The following is a 13,561-nucleotide window of genomic DNA, read 5'->3' on the forward strand; positions in this document are numbered from 1 at the left end:
TTTTTTTTTTCTTAAACCGTAGTCAAACAAAGTGTACTTGAATAATCCGCGAACTCTCTTTTGGAGCAGTTAAAATGCGTGGGCACACTGATTCCCTCTGCTGACTCTTCGATTAAAGACTGAGTTTTCAGTGCCAACAGCACAAGTGAAATTTGAGATGACAAGAAAAGAGCTAAGCATCACGTAGAAATGATACCTAAGTAACGTAACAATCCGATACACGTACTGTTTTGCACAACTTCTGAGGCATTTTCCCTCACGTACAGTAAATGCAGTTCCTAAACACCGTCTTTGGCAACTTCCACATGAACCAGGATAACAAAGAGCTCTGCATATCTCAGCAGCAGCAGCAGCAGCACAGTGACCAGCAACTCAGTTTGATCAGTCAGTTTTGCTGCAAGATCTCGGAGAGGAGAAAAAAAGCAATTCAGCAAAGCTCAGAAAAGCAGATAAGGAGGCACTTACCTTAATTGAAACCCTTTGGCTGATGGAATTAAACCACTTTAATCCAACGGTTAATGATCAAGACAATCAAACTTCCCTGCAAGCTATCCTCTCCGATGTGTGGAACTGTTCCTTCTGCTGCCTCTTATTTCTGTGCAGAACCGTACGCTGCGTGAAGGGAAGGAAAAGGAAAATGTGAGTTAAAGTGAATCTCCCAGAGGTTCAGGAGAGATAGTGTGCTGTGCTCGCAGACGTTCGCATATACATTTAGTAGTCAGAGACCCGTGACTGGTGTGAAGCGGCTCCTGTCAGGTCCCCGGAGCTGCGGGATCTTCATCAACTGGATTAGTGGCAAACCCTCCCTCCTGCAGAGAGGCAGTGATTTGCTTTGTGGTCACTAGGGGATCTTTAATCGGAAAGACAGGGCCACTTGGGAATCCTGTCTCTTCCAGACTAATGCATTTGCAGATGCTATAGCGGGTATCAGTGAGGGTGTTGATTTGGCTCTGCATGCACTCGGGGGGGCCAGCGTGCTTGAGGGGGGTACATCTGTATTGTGTCTTTTGAGTTAAACCCACGAGGACGTAGGAGCATCAGCTGTTTTTCATAAAAGATCTGCTTATTTTCCCCCCAAATTTTGCAAAACTGTATATTTTAAAGGCAGAAACTACTTAATATTTAAAGCCACACTGTGCTTTTGAAGTACAAAGTCCCCATTATGGGGGTGACCTATTTTTGGAATGTACATTTTGAATTATCCTTGCACTCCTTGTGCACTCCACTTGGAGCTCTCTTTCATTTCTTTTCTTTCTTTTATTTTTTTCTTCTTCTTTCTTTTCTTTTTTTTTTTTTTTGAAAAAGTTGGAAGTGACTTACAACACAAGCACCTTGCCAGCACGTCTGCAGTGAGAGTTTTCAGGTGGCAAGGGATGCTCTCATCTCTGGCAGTTCAACATGTAAACTCTAGAATAATTTGAATTTTTGTAATAGCAGAAGGGGTACAATAACAATATGTCACACACAGCCATAAGTCTGAATTATTCAGGCATTGACTGGCGATGCCAACCGGTATTGTTTGACAATAGACACATTTGCTTAAAACTGCTTATAATCACTCAGTCAAGTTGCATTTTGTGTTCATATGGTAAATTAAGTAAAGTTAAAAACCTTAAAAAAACACAAGCATGACTTGTTTTACCATTTGATGATTCAGAAAGGATTAGCTTATGGAATCAGACATCAAGGCTGTGGCCGTACATTACACACTTAAGCACTCAAGGGGCAAAATCAATTAATCAGAAAACAACCAAACGCACTCTGCTGCCATTGCTCAACCTCACATCTGAACATTCTGCAGTGAATCGGACAGGCTTTAAGATGTACTTTTTAAAGTATGTGTTATAATGAAAAATTTAATTATATATTTTACATTTCTATGCATTTACGCATTTCTTTCCCTTGCTGATGCTCACACAAGGCCACTGTGTCCTCGCTTCTGTCTTTTGCAGACTATTGCATAGCCTTCAAGCAACAATGTCCTGCCAGTCAAGGACAATTTAGAAATGGAAGTTCACAATGACCAAACAATTAGCGTTGATCTAATTTTGCAGTGGACACTCGCAGGAAAATAACTCCTTTACAGAACAATTAATTTCAAATCAGGGATTGCTTTCAGATGCAAAAAAAAATCTCCAGCAAAAGTGTTACTGGGATATTAATACATTTACTGCTGCTGCGTGCATGGATTTCATTTTATTAATATTGCACACACACACACCCAAACCCACACAATACAGCATTCAATTTCTGTTTTCTAAGAAGAGAACAGGCACAAGTTGCTATGCAATGTAAGTGAAAAGTCAACAGTGATTGCCAATATGCGCCTTTTGTTCACTCCAGGGATATGTGAGAATGTAAACCTTGTGAGAAAATGAAATTTTGAGTGCGAGTGTGTGTGTTTGTGTGCCATGCAATGGATTAGCACCTTGTTCAGGGTTAATTCCAGGCTTGCACCTAATGTTGCTGAGAAAAGCTCTGGGTCATGCCCCTGACCCTGAACTGAATAAGTATAGTGGAGGACATAAATGGTTCAATATACTGTAATGCATACATTTCCATCCATCCATTTTCCAACCCGCTGAATCCAAACACAGGGTTCTGCTGGAGCCAATCCCAGCCAACACAGGGCACAAGGCAGGAACCAATCCCGGGCAGGGTGCCAACCCACCACAGGACACACACAAACACACCAAGCACACACTAGGGCCAATTTAGAATCACCAATCCACCTAACCAGCATGTCTTTGGACTGTGGGAGGAAACCGGAGTGCCCGGAGGAAACCCACGCAGAGACGGGGAGAACATGCAAACTCCACACAGGGAGGACCCGGGAGGCGAACCCAGGTCCCCAGGTCTCCCAACTGCGAGGCAGCAGCGCTACCCACTGCGCCACCGTGTCGCCCTGCATACATTTTGTAGTGTTAATTATTAGCATTTTCAATTATGGGGAAACTCTTAAAACAATTTTACATTTCAAACAAAGCAAACAGATGACTTACCAAATATATAAGTATAATGTTTGATGGTAAACAATAACAGATACAATCTTGGGCAGTAACTTGAATAGACTCATATTGAGCAAGACAAGAATACTGCTATAATGAACAAAATATTAGCTGTACTATTCAACCTTTATTATTGAGAAATACATTTTCAGGACACTGCTCCAACATTGTATATCTAAACAGAAGTCTAGGACTCTCCCTCTTAAGAACGCTCATTTTATTGTCACATAATTTATTACTTTCATTAAGTAAGCATCCCAGAGGGAAATGCAGGAGACACATTGCCAGCACCAGCACCCGTACTTGTAACTGTGAAGCAAGAGCCATTCCTCTGTAGATTTCAAATACTGTAGCGCTTGTGTGATTTGTCCACCACATTGAAGTGTAGAAGAGTAAGCCACACTGGTGAGAATATTCAGCCCCAATCTACTAGCTTGCACAAAAGCCCGGGGGAAAAAAAGGAAACAAAAACTGTACATTTCTTGATTGTATTCTTCTATACATTGTAATAGATCAAAATAAGTTTACAACAACACGTCAAAAAAGAGTTGGGGAATAACCCTGTATAATGTCCAACAGACAGATGCAAAAATTAAATGCAAACAGATCAAAATAAACATTTGACAACAAAGGCATGATTGCATGTGCTTTTATAGCAAACAAAATGGTGACAGGAAATGGAATAACAAGATGTGATGTCAAACTTGTGGGGCCGGAAGTGACATCATCAACTGGGAGACAGAAACGGATGTGGAGAGCAGCCATTCTGAAGTGTTGTAATGGAGGTAGGTGTAAACACCGGTGTTTTATTTTTCTTCTTTGGGACTGAAGAGAGAGAGAGAGAGACATCAGTACCCTTAAGCAATGCTTCATCTCGCGATACTTTACTCACCTCAGGGCTTGTTGGCTGCCTCCTAAGCGCATGTGTGTGACAACACATATATTGCATGTTTCAGCCAGGGTCCCCAAATCTGGCGCTCATATTTTGTTTATGTCTGTTTTGTTCATTTTTGATTTTTTTTTTTATGTGAATACTCATTTTATTTAATTTTCTAACCCACTCAGTCCTGAACAGGGCCACGTGAGATGCCATAGCTTATCTTTGGCTTTGGCTGTAAATACTGAATGTTGAAACAGTGTGATCGTGTGACACGGTGGTCATTGTTCATGCCACAAATCATCAGTGACTCAGGTCGAGGATGTAAAAAACGTGATAGATCTGTTTTACTTCAGAGCACATGAAAGATTAAACGTATTCATAAAGTAAATGAAAATTATAACAGGCTTCCTACTTTTTTTGCACTGACAGTGTCAAATGATGACGTTTATCTCTTTTTTTGTACTTTTTAATGACATTGGAACATTTTGTCAAAGGAGAACTCAAGAAGAGTACTTGAACGTATAAAATGGACGTTTTTAAGAAAACAGGTTTCTGCCTTGAGTGGGTTACTCATCTTATCCCAGTTCTGTGTGTGCATGTAAATGCACTTAGTGAATCAAATGTTGGAGATTAGAATGTGCTTGTCAAATCAAAAAATTGTGACCATCGAATGGCTTTTTAAAACCAGGTCTTTCACTACTATGTCCCTGTGCTGTGCATTTTCTTCTCAGGAATGCCTGGTGCATTCTTTCATGGCATAGTTCTTGTGTTTTTAGTGAAGTCAAACAAACTGTCCTCTGCACATCTCTTATATTCCCTGGAGGCCATGTAATTGTAAGGCTTAGTCCTCTCTGACTTTTCTGGATTGGGCTACAGATCAAGAAAATTTAATTTAATAAAAAAAAAGGATATATTTAATTATCTCAGAATTATGTCAGTTAAAATGAGTTTGAGAACTAGTACATGTTATGAAACCTAGTGGTCCAAGTCTTGATAGATATAATTTTCTGATTTGAATCTTTGTTGAAACAATTTCTGTTTAGAGTTGTGTTTCCACCTTGTGTTAGTTACAGAGATTTTCTCTGGTATTCAGATTCTCTTAAAACATCCAAAGCCATGCACGTCTTATTAACTGGCTGCCTTAAAGTGGCCCCTACATGTGTGAGTGTTGAAATTGTCTGCAGAGATGAGCTAACACCATGAGAATAGTGCTTTCTGATTTGTGCCCAATTCGGCCAAAATAGTCTTCAGCCCCATACATACCAGAGCAGCATAAAGCAGGTTTGCCAATAGATGAATGTATATATTTTTAATTTGTTAAAGCTCACTGAGGGTATAAATAGAGATGTCCCTATAAAAACAATATACTTAAAGGAATTGTACTGAATGAGAAACCTTACTCTTTACAGCTCAATGCTGTCACCTCTGAACAACATAGCTGAGATCTGACCTTGAACTTTCGTTCTTGCAGCTCATCATAAAAGACCAAAGTCATAGCTTATTAGTCAGTTCTTTGTAATTTCAAACAATGTTTTTTTAATCTATTTGGAGCTTCTTTGTTCCACACAGTCCTGTAAAGTGTCTTATCCTGCCTGTGGCAACATTGCATGTGATGACTTCAAAGGCCCCTCATGTGGAGTAGCGCAATTCATCAATTGACGTGGCTGGTTGAGCTGCACTTCAGTTTTCTTCTGCATCCAATCTCGGTCAGCCTGGTAATCAACCAGCCTTAATTCTTAAGATTTAGCAGATATTGATGGATCATCTGTACATCTATCTGCTGAGTGGTAACTCTGTGGTGTAGACATATAGGACACTTGTACTATTGACATGTATCATCCCTCCTGTGTCTTGAGATCACTGTCAAAAAAGTGAACAAGAAAACTGCCTGAGCAAAACCAAGTTGGGAAACACAGCCCAGATGTAAGATCTCGTTGAGATAAAATATAGTGTAAGCTGGGGGGCTGATCGCACCCCTACAGAATACGGATGCTCCTCTAAAAAACGCTGAAAGACTACCTTCACATTGCTCCCTTGCTTGCTGGGCTTACTTGCAGCTGATCTATCGTGCGACCTGCGTGGTACTTCACATACTTAAAAGCCTGAACAGCACCTATCAGTTTTTGATTGATTGCTTTTCTCTCTCTCTCTCTCTCTCTCTGACATTTTCTGCTCCTGACTCCTTTGAAGAGGAAGATATGTTTGCATTCTTTTAATTGTGAGACGAAACTGTCATCTCTGTCTTGTCATAGAGCACATTTAAACTTTTGAAAAAGAGACAAATGTTTGTTTGCAGTGTTTGAATAAAGTTCCTGTCTCTACAACCTTCTGTATTTGTGTGCAAATCTGTGACCCAAGCGTGACAATAGGTTGAAAGAAGGGAGCAATGGCAACCACAAGACACCTGTCTCCACAGAATTTGCACCAGAACATGCCATTTTGTAACATATAAGGCAGATTGAAAAATTAAGTTTGCCAAGTTGGACAGAAGAGAGATTCTAGAGACACTTTTGCAGCGATTGCACCTAGACAAAACAGCCTAAGCTGGATAGAAAAAAGGGAGAGAGATGAGAAGTGCTTGTAAAATAAAAATTTGAATCAGGAAAGGGATGTTAATATAAAATATAGCTGAGAGAAATGTAATAATAGACATCCAACAATCCAAGACTATGAAAGATTATACGTGCCAAAATGAAAAATCAGCCTAATGTGTTAACTACTTTGCAATGTAATGCATATGTATGTGGTGCATTTAATTATGGCACAATTTTATTTGGTCATATTAACCAAATATAAACCAAATGATTGAATGTTTTTCACTATGGCATGCAATTATTATGTACAGTGCATCCAGAAAGTATTCACAGCGCATCACTTTTTCCACATTTTGTTATGTTACAGCCTTATTCCAAAATGGATTAAATTCATTTTTTTACTCAGAATTCTGCACACAACACCCCATAATGACAACGTGAAAAAAGTTTACTTGAGGTTTTTGCAAATTTATTAAAAATGAAAAAATTGAGAAATCCCATGTACATAAGTATTCACAGCCTTTGCTCAATACTTTGTCGATGCACCTTTGGCAGCAATTACAGCCTCAAGTCTTTTTGAATATGATGCCACAAGCTTGGCACACGTATCCTTGGCCAGTTTTGCCCATTCCTCTTTGTAGCACCTCTCAAGCTCCATCAGGTTGATGGGAAGCGTCGGATTCACAGCCATTTTAAGATCTCTCCAGAGATGTTAAATCGGATTCAAGTCTGGGCTCTGGCTGGGCCACTCAAAGACAGTCACAGAGTGGTCCTGAAGCCACTCCTTTGATATCTTGGCTGTGTGCTTAGGGTCGTTGTCCTGCTGAAAGATGAACTGTTGCCCCAGGCTGAGGTCAAGAGCGCTCTGGAGCAGGTTTTCATCCAGGATGTCGCTGCACATTGCTGCAGTCATCTTTCCCTTTATCCTGACTAGTCTCCCAGTTCCTGCCGCTGAAAAACATCCCCACAGCATGATGCTGCCACCACCATGCTTCACTGTAGGGATGGCGCCAGGTTTCCTCCAAACATGATATCTGGCATTCACACCAAAGAGTTCAATCTTTGTCTCATCAGACCAGAGAATTTTCTTTCTCATGGTCTGAGAGTCCTTCAGGTGCCTTTTGGCAAACTCCAGGTGGGCTGCCATGTGCCTTTTACTAAGGAGTGGCTTCTGTCTGGCCAATCTACCATACAGGCCTGATTGGTGGATTGCTGCAGAGATGGTTGTCCTTCTGGAAGGTTCTCCTCTCTCCACAGAGGACCTCTGGAGCTCTGACAGAGTGACCATCGGGTTCTTGGTCACCTCCCTGACTAAGGCCCTTCTCCCCCGATCGCTCAGTTTAGATGGCCGGCCAGCTCTAGGAAGAGTCCTGGTGGTTTCAAACTTCTTCCACTTACGGATGATGGAAGCCACTGTGCTCCTTGGGACCTTCAAAGCAGCAGAAATTTTTCTGTAACCTTCCCCAGATTTGTGCCTCGAGACAATCCTGTCTCGGAGGTCTACAAACAATTCCTTTGACTTCATGCTTGGTTTGTGCTCTGACATGAACTGTCAACTGTGGGACCTTATATAGACAGGTGTGTGCCTTTCCATATCATGTCCAATCAACTGAATTTACCACAGGTGGACTCCAATTAAGCTGCAGAAACATCTCAAGGATGATCAGGGGAAACAGAATGCACCTGAGCTCAATTTTGAGCTTCATGTCAAAGGCTGTGAATACTTATATACATGTGCTTTCTCAATTTTTTTATTTTTAATAAATTTGCAAAAATCTCAAGTAAACTTTTTTCACGTTGTCATTATGGGGTGTTGTGTGTAGAATTCTGAGGAAAAAAATGAATTTAATCCATTTTGGAATAAGGCTGTAACATAACAAAATGTGGAAAAAGTGATGCACTGTGAATACTTTCCGGATGCACTGTATGTTTAAAATGCAATTCAAAAGCATGTTACATTTTAATTCGTTTCCATAGATCCCGTGTCATAACTAAAAGTAAAGCAAACACCCAGTATTCCATTTCAAGATCACAAATTAATCATACCAAAACTTAATGAAATCAAATGACCAACCAATGTCAAAAGGTAGAATCGACAGTTGGGGTAAGATGCATTCCACTTCCAAACATTTCTGTGTTCTGGATGCAAGCACAAGTTTTGTCAATATAGTGAGATTAACCAAAATGATGAGAAGTAGGCCTCGGTGAAAAAGTTTACTGTTATGTTATGTTAATTTGTCTAAATAGTGTGGTAGTGCCTTATATCATGTTGTTCCATTCTTTCACTAGTCCTAACCAATACGTTAAGAAGCTTAATAAGAGCTAGCACAGTCATTCCCATCTGGAGATATTTACAAACAATATTTAAGAGAATATTGGAGTGTGGACACCCACATTGATGATCTGCATAATAGTATACTGCGATTCTTCGGATCATTAGGTTTTGAATGCATTGTAAGGATGTTTCCATAGAAGTTGGAAATTATTCTCCTGTTGATATTTCTGTTACCAGCAATTTCCAGAAATTAAATGAAATTGTACTTCATATCACAAGTTTCCACCTGTTCAATGAGACAGCGGGTTCCCTGTCATATACACTCCCTATTCACTATTTTTAGCACTGGGTGAAGGACACATATGACTGGAGCACCTCCTACCCTAAGGCCCCTTGACCCACCTTTTGATGTTGATAGGTCATTTCATTACGTTCAGTTTTGGCATGACTCATGCATGGTCTTGTATCAGTGAAGCAGCTAAGTGAAATGCAAAAAGTTTGTTTTGCTATGACACACAATCTATGGACATTAATTAAAATGCAACAGTAAAAAGCAGTCGATCATTTGGTTATGTTTTTACTTACGACATAATAAAACCGTGCCAAAGTGAAATGCTTATCCATCACAATGCAGTGTAGTTCACATGTTGAATTGCATTTAATTTTGACATAAATATCTTCCATACAAGAAGAGGGGGCATTCCCAAAAAATGCCTGGCAGAAGGTGCAGCAGTGATCCATTGACATGGTAAGACATAATCATCTATTACATGAAGTAACATGTTTAAACGAGTTTGTGAAGTTTTATTCAACTGGTGCTAAATACCATCATGTAATATATTACATTTTTAGAAATGAAGCTTCAGGTGAACACTGCACCTGAATCATCTTCTTTCGGCTGCTCCCATTAGGGGTTGCCACAGTAGATCATCTTCTTCCATCTCTTCCTGTCCTGCATCTTGCTCTGTTACACCCATCACCTGCATGCCCTCTTTCAACACATCCACAAACCTTCTCTTAGGCCTTCCTCTTTTCTTCTTGCCTGGCACCTCTATCATTAGCATCCTTTTCCCAATATATCCAGCATCTCTCCTCTGCACATGTCCAATCCAACGCAATCTCACCTCTCTGACTTTCTCTCCTAACCGTCCAACCTAAGTCAACCCCCTAATGTACTCATTCCTAATCCTGTCCATCCTCGTCAATGAAAATCTTAGCATCCTTAACTCTGCCACCTCCATTTCTGTCTCCTGTTTTTTGGTCAGTGCGACCGTCTCCAGCCCATATAACATAGCTGGGCTCACTACCATCATGTAGACCTTCACTTTCACTCTTGCTGTTAACTGTCTGTCACAAATTACTGCTGACACTCTTCTCCACCCATTCCACTCTGCCTGCATTCTCTTTTTCACCTCTCTTCCACAATCCCTGTTACTCTGTACTGTTGATTCCAAGTATTTAAACTCCTCCACCTTCGCCAACTCTACTCCCTGATTCCTCTTCATTCCACTGACCTCCCTCTCATTTACACACATGTATTCTGTCTTGTTCCTACTGACCTTCATTCCTCTCCTCTCTAGAGATTATCTCCACCTCTCCAGGACCTCCTCAACCTGTTCCCTACTCTCGCTAAGGATCACAATGTCATCAACAAGCATCATAGTCCATGGGGACTCCTGTCTAATCTTGTCTGTTAACCTGTCCATCACCAGAACATTTCACCTGAATACTTAATGGAAATTCAAGGTTCAAACTTGTCATTGTTAATGCTCCTTATTACACACACCTTGTCTAGCTCTGACTGGGCTGCTGACATGTTCTCCTTATCATTTTGACTTGGTAAACATGGTTCATTATAAGGCATACTTATTTCACCTGACGGAAGCAGACTTCCAGTCCAAAAGTAATGGTATAAAGAGGAGAATCACAGAATAATCAACAATAGTGATCACTGTGTAGTATTCTTTAGTTTCTCAAAAGACGTTCACATGTTTAAGCATGTAGAGGCCATTTCTGCTACAAGATTAAAAATATTTATTCATGTCATTTTTAGATGCCACTACAATGTATTTAGTGTTGGCCATTGGTAACTATTGAAACAGTATTGGACATAAGATCAGAACAAGAATTGTTTCCAATCTTGCACTTAATACCTGGCCAAACCAAGAAATACCAATCATCCTAACCCACACTTTTTTTTGAGATGGGGCAAAACGTGAAGAAAACCCAAGTGAATCAAAGGAAAATATGCAAACATCATACAGTGAATGACATGACATCCAATCAGATTATGGGTCTGCATGCAGCAGGGCTAATTGCTGCTCATTTTTAATCATATACTACTAAAAGCAAGCGCATCATAGTGTATATTGTATAATAATCCCAACTAGAAAAAATCTTTTGCATTTTTCCTTTTTACCATAATATATTAAAAAATAACAAAGGATTTTTTGCAAAATAAGTCAGTTACAATTTATTTAGAAATTGCCATTTTGACAACTGTCATGAACATTGCCTAAGTTATTTGGAAGAGCCAGTCATGCTTGTATTTCACTATCAATTGCACTTATATTTGGTTCTCTGTTTTTGGTGCAGCTCCACAAATTGTATCAAATTTTCCCTTTACTGAACATGCTTTCTGTTTTTTGCACCCATTCTCATTGACAGTATAACAAAATAGGCTGTATTAAAATTGTCATGAAATAGATATTGTAGGCACGATCAGATAGCAATGTTCTTAAAAACCCACTTCATGCTTTAGATACGTTTATTTTAATTTAAATCAGAAATTAGTTTTTGCTTTCAATTTGAAGATCCACAGACATATTCATTGCTTTCAGCATCAGCATGTAAAAAGGTTAGTTAATTAAAGTAACAAAAGATTCCCTTTAGTTTCACTGATAGGTAACTAACGTAAAGGACAAGGAGCTTCATTTGTACTTTTCTGTGTTTCTAAGTAACATTGGACATTTTACATAGATACAGTATCTGGGATCAAAATTCTAAAGATTATTTCAACTTCTCTAGCCCCTTACATTTTTAATTTTAAAATGCAGTTTTCCAAACACCCCATGTGTACTGTTAAGGTCATCATTTAATTTGGACATTTACATTTTCTGTAATAACTTCCTCTTCAAAAATATGCAATCACTTGCAGCATTTTAGTAGAAAGAAAATCACTGTAAAACAAAAAAATATCCATCTATTCGTTTTCTAACCATCTTATCCAGGTTTAGGTCACAGAATGCAGGATTACAGCACTAATCAGAAGGTGGGAAACCTAACCTGAGCTGGGTGTAAAGGCACACTCGTATAAACACATGCACACACAATTACAGGCTTATACAGACATTATTTTTACATATACATAGTACACAGAAATTCTTACTTGCATATTCCAATTGCCTGCGGTGGGCTGGCGCCCTGCCCAGGGTTTGTTTCCTGCCTTGTGCCCTGTGTTGGCTGGGATTGGCTCTGGCAGACCCCTGTGAACCTGTAGTTAGGATATAGCGGGTTGGATAATGGATGGATATTCTAATTGACAGGCAACACATTGTCTCTCTTTTGCGTCATGATTAGTGAGAATGAAGACCTTCAACTTTGACCTTAATGGGTAAGCAATGTCCAGTTCTGAAAGCTCAAGTGCAAAAGCTTCCAAAAGGTCTGACTCTAAAAAACAGATTAAAATTCTAAGTAGGCCTGACCCTGAAATGTAAAAGCAGGTGTGGGGTTTTGTGATCAACCAGGTCCCTATAGCCATGGGTGTCTTCTGACTCATGTGACATCAATAGCCATAACTAAGCATGAACTAGGCCAACTGAGGACAGAACAACAAGTTTAAAGGTGCAAAGTGTGTTTTATTCAAATCAACAAAAAGGTTATGTCTAAAGTGAGGTGCTTTTAAGTCTCTTCAATTAATAATCCATAAAAACAATAGTACAGTGCAGCAAGTTAAACCAATAAATAAAGTCAATGAATAATTACAGTAAATATCTAAAACCAGAAATAAAACTAGAGCCACAATTGGTTTCCTTTCCATTTTGCTCTCAGTGTTTCTGTCTTTCACTCTTGTATCCCCTTTTCCCAGTGCTTCTCTCTTTCTCTCTCGTCTCCCCTGTTCACCCATAAGGTATATGCAGCAGGGCTGAGACACACGCAAACACAGCCCACCATACGACCCCTGTCCCAGCCTCCTTCTGTCAACTTTTGTTGGGACAGTCCAAGTTCAGACTCCTCATCCTGCCACCATTTTCGGTTCCCATAGGACCCCTGGAGCACACAATCTCCCTTGCAAGTTCAGTTCTCGTCTGGGTTGCCATTCCTCTCACTCAGCCATGGAGTTTTACCAATTGATTCACCTGATCTCCCTTGTAATATCTCAACCGTCCGATTCTACCCTCTCCCTTTCTCTTTTTTTCTCCCAGATTTTCTCTTCCTAGAAAAGTCTTCAGTTTCTGATTTTTACTGATCCATCATCTTTCCCTCTTCCCCTTTTTGATCAACTCAGACTTTGTTTTCGTCCTGTGTTTTTAGGTCCCTTCCTAATGAGCCACAGATCATTACCTGTGCCAATTACAATCAGGCAATTTCACCATTAAGCACTCCCCGCCTGTAAGACTTTCCTTCCATACTCACCTACACTTGAAAAGTCAGAGCTGCAATATTCTCTAAAATATACCGCATCTGGGCGGCACGGTGGCGCAGTGGGTAGTGCTGCTGCCTCGCAGTTGGGAGACCTGGGGACCTGGGTTCGCTTCTCGGGTCCTCCCTGCGTGGAGTTCATGTTCTCCCCGTGTCTGCGTGGGTTTCCTCCGGGCGCTCTGGTTTCCTCCCACAGTCCAAAGACATGCTGGTTAGGTGGATT

General features: G+C 40.2%; 1 pseudogene; it reads left to right on the plus strand.

Annotated features, from left to right (window-relative positions):
* The window catches only part of LOC127528321 (uncharacterized protein K02A2.6-like), a 30,449-nt pseudogene extending 17,137 nt beyond the window's left edge, over positions 1–13,312 (plus strand).
* The last annotated feature ends 249 nt before the right edge of the window (positions 13,313–13,561 follow it).

This window comes from Erpetoichthys calabaricus, chromosome 6 (assembly GCF_900747795.2).
Source record: "Erpetoichthys calabaricus chromosome 6, fErpCal1.3, whole genome shotgun sequence".
NCBI lineage: Eukaryota > Metazoa > Chordata > Cladistia > Polypteriformes > Polypteridae > Erpetoichthys > Erpetoichthys calabaricus.